Source organism: Elephantulus edwardii, unplaced genomic scaffold (assembly GCF_000299155.1).
Source record: "Elephantulus edwardii isolate Elephantulus edwardi_28Jun2011 unplaced genomic scaffold, EleEdw1.0 scaffold00133, whole genome shotgun sequence".
Classification (NCBI taxonomy): Eukaryota; Metazoa; Chordata; class Mammalia; order Macroscelidea; family Macroscelididae; genus Elephantulus; species Elephantulus edwardii.
The window spans coordinates 2,105,229-2,109,739 of NW_006399883.1; positions in this window are offsets into that span (position 1 = coordinate 2,105,229).

Below are 4,511 nucleotides of genomic sequence, written 5' to 3' on the forward strand. Positions count from 1 at the left end.
AACAACAACAACAACCTCTCCTACACAATTATATTATCTGCCATATTCAAGGCCATTGTTGCAGTCACTTTGTTAATCCATCTCATTGAGGATCCTCTCTTTTTCTTCAGACTCATGCATTTTCAAACATGGTGTCTTTTTCCAAAGACTGGTTTCTCCTAACCATTGTCCAAAGCGTGTGAGAAAAAGCTACAACATCCTTGCCTCTAACGAGCATTTTTTTTTATTTCCTCCAAGACAGATTTGTTCATTCTTTTAGCAGTTCATTGTATGTTCAATATTCTTTTCCAATATCCAGTTTAGAGGCAGACATCTTCTGCAATCCTCCAAGTTCATTGTACAACTTTCAGATGCATATGAAGCAAGTAAGAAAAAAAAAAAAGCACATTAAGGAGATCTTTGACGGCTGAATTTCTGAATGCAGCATCTTTTAATTTTCTTTTAAAGTTATCTTTTTTATTTTTTATTCTGATTTTAATGAAAGTTTACAGAGAAGTTTTCTTTTTCATTTATTCATTATTGTACATTCTCCTCCTTACCCTCCCCTAGTTCTCTTTTATTTCTTATGCACCTGAGAGATGAACAATGTATAACATCTTTTAACTTTTTATAAATTTAAGTTTCTTTGAGTACTGATTGTAGATTCAAGTAAATAGAAATCCTAGACAGCTTAATTTTTTTATCCAGCTCTCATGGTCTAGTGGTGAAGATCATTTTCTTGATGTAAGATATAACCCATATTGAAAGTTGTGGTGTTTGATCTTTGGCAGTAAGTGATAAAAGTCTTTTCACTTTTGGTAAGAAAGTTTATCTCATCTGTATAGCACAAGGCCTTGATGAGTCCTCTCCAATTCTGATACCACAATCTTCTTTCTTCACATAGTCCACCATGAATTATTTGCTCAGCATACAGATTGAATAAGATGAGGAAGAGTTGATAAAATGCCTCAATTTTTTGTCTCCATCCACTTTTTTACAATTCGTAAGAAAAGATTAATAATGCTTAACTTAAGTCAGGTGCACTCTAGATCGCCAAGTGACAAATTTCTGCTTAATACTTTAAACAGACCCTTTACAACAGATTTAACTAATACAATGCTTAATTTTATTTCTTGTCTTCTGTTTTTATGAATGTTGACCATGAGTTAAGGAATTTCTGCTCAAATTCAGTACTTTTGCTGTTAATCATTACATCTTTTCTTGGCCCACTGGTGAGGAGTATTGTTTATTGTTTATGTTGACGTTTAATACACACTGAAGAACATTTTATTTGATCTTTACCTGTAAGAACTTCAAGCCTTCTTCAATTTGAGCAGAAAAGGTTATGACATGAGCATATTACAGATTTTTAGTGGATTTTCCTCTAGTCTTGATACTAAATTCTTCCTCATGTATTCCAGAATATCAGATTATTTGCTCACCATACCAACTAAATTATCAGAGTGATAATGCATTTATCAGTATGTTATTATTGTTGTCTTCTGTTGAGTTTGAACCAACCCATAGCTGACCCTCTAGCAGATTTTCAGAGGCAATTAATCACACAGGAGGAGATTACCCATCCTTCTCCCATGGAGCAGCTGCTGGCCTCAAACTGTGTGCCTTTGGGACACACACACACACACACACACACACACACACTATATTTTGAAACAAGATATCCTTGTTGTTATTAGCATGTGCTGTTGAGTGGCCTGCGATTCATAGCAACCCTAAGTACAATAGCCCTAAACCCTGCTCTATCCCATGCCAATCTTATTGTCTCTGACACACCCATCCCCATTACCCCATTCACTGAATCAATCCACATCATTGAGTGTCTTCTTCTCCTGTGCTGTCCCTTCACCCTCCCAACCATGATGTCCCTCTCCAAGGACTGGTCCCTCCTTGCAACATACCTATGTGTGTCAAAGTTTCAGAATCCTTGCCTCCAAGGAGCAGCCTGGCTTTACCCACTCTAGATGAACCTAGTTGTTCTCATGGCAGTCCATGGTATATTCAACACTCTTCTCCAGCACTACAGATCAACGACTTCAATTCTCCTTCTGTTATCCCTAGTCATTGTCCAGCTTTCTGATGTATAACAAGCAATTGCAAAGACCATGGCCTGTATTAGGTGCTCTTTACTTTACAGACTGACATCGTTGCTCTTCAGTACTTTGGAGAGGTCTCTGACAGCAAAATTTTATTATTCATTTTTTCATTTTCCATCCTCTTTACAACTGCTCAATCAAGTTCCACATGAGTAGAATAAAGTGTTCTGGAATTTTCATTATTTGCAATGTCATTCATAATCTGTTTTGGTTTTCTGTTTACTTGTTTGTTTGTTTGTTTTGGTTGTTTCACTTCGCAGTTAATAAAGTTTAGCACATCTTTTTGATTTTTTACCACTTAGATATTCTCTTTCATGAACTACTTAAACAAATTTCAAGTCCTTTTCTAGTATTATATCTCTTTTTCTGCAGGTTAGAAGGAGCTTTTTATTGAGTTCTTGCAACACATATGTATTACACATATCTTCTCCCTCCTACTGACTTAACATCTTTCTGGGTTAACAATCTCTTTTATATCAAAAGTAATTTTATATATAATTTTATAACAAATCTTCTTAATTGTTATACAGTTTATTTTATCAACAACATATAATTGATGTGTTTGTATTATTTAAAATACATTTGGTCCCTCAATATCAGGAAGGTATCTTTCCATGGTGTCTTCATTTTGCATTTAGATCTGGAATCAATATGGAATTGATTTTTCTTTTTCTTTTACTATGATGTAAGGGAAGAATGAAATTTTACTTGTTTCCATATATGGATATCCAATACATCCAAATGTCTTTGCTTAGTAAATAAAACACAGGTAAAGGGCTTTCTGGTGTAATCATCTTTCAGCCAATGTTCATTTGATGCAAGCAATTATATTCTTTTCTGTACTGATGAAATTGTATTAGAATTATCATTAAATTATCAACTTTATAAAGTAGCATAAAGAAACTAAAACTATATGTAATGTTTGATCCTTTTATTAAGTGTGTGTCAAGTTCTTTCAGAATGCAAAGTTGTGTCACTGTATGTCTCAATTTGCTAATGAGTGTTCCTCATCCTGAAGTGTTCTAAATTATATACTTTATCCTCTCTATTTACTTATAAAATAAGCATTAGGTCATATATTATTAATCTGATGGAGAACTCATAGTATATAAAAGTAACTGTATCTATTTTGTGTCATAAAGACATGCTGTTGTTAAGTGCCGTCGAGTCATAGACGAATCATAGAGACCCTATGAACGAAACACCAGAACACTTGTATAACTTTCATCATTTCTCCAAGTTCATAGAGTTTCCAGAGACAAGCTATTTTGAAAGTGAATGTCACTCCTGCTTCCAAGCTTGTTTTAATCAGGGAGCTTCACCAAACACTGTCCACCATGGATTATCATTATTACATTTGTCACATCAGTGTCACAGTGTTTAGCATCATAGCAACCACACATATCTAGAAAAAGAATTAGAAAGCAGTGTTCCTGTCTAGAAAAATAATTGTAGAGCAACATCATAAAATCTGTTTAATGTAAAAACAAAAACACTTATTTAGGTATGAAGACAACACTGACTTGGAAGGCATAAAAATTCACCAAGTAAATATCACTGCTCTACGGGACAATGTAGGAAAAACAAAAAATATGTTTGTATCACTAGAGGTGGTGCTAGAAGCTACAAAATAAAAATGTTCTATCACGCCATCAAGAGAATTAAAGATGAGATATACAAAAGCAAGACCCTCACCAGGATCGTGGATAACTCATAAATGAGACTAAATCTACATATCTGGAAGTTTATGTGCTCTTTAGTTTATTACCAGATGGTCACAAAATAATGGCAGAGCAGACCTTTCAGCCAACCTGCTATAAATAGTGCTTTCTTAGTTTCTGTTTTGAAGGTTTTTTTGTAAAGTATAAAGATAGTCTATGTCCAATTCTTTTGAGTATAGATTTTGTATTTTTAATCTTCTCTTGTATGATTAACTGTTTCTGGAAACCCACTGGAAGGCTACATACGGGTCAGTTCTAAGTCAACAGTACACAACAACAATATTTTGCTAAATATTATGTTGTTGTTGATTGCTGTCAAGTGTGACTCATGAACAAAGGCCTAAAGCCTTGCTATAACTATCATTGTTTCTCCAAGTTCATAGAGTTTCCAGAGGCATGTGGTTTAGGAAGTGGATGCCACTCCTGCTTCCAAACCTGTCTTAAACTGAGATCTCCACCAAACACTGTCCACCAAAGACAGCCATTATGGCATTTGATACCCCAATGACACAAGGTTCAGCATCTTAGCAAACCCAGATTAACTCAGTACAGCAAACTGACAGAAGAGTGTTGACCAACTTAAAAGAATGTTCCTCTAAAATAAAATAACACTAGGCCCTCGGCCCAGCTGCTTTTAAATACAAGGGTCCTCTCTCTCTCTCTCTCTCTCTCTCTCTCTCTCTCTCTCTCTCTCTCT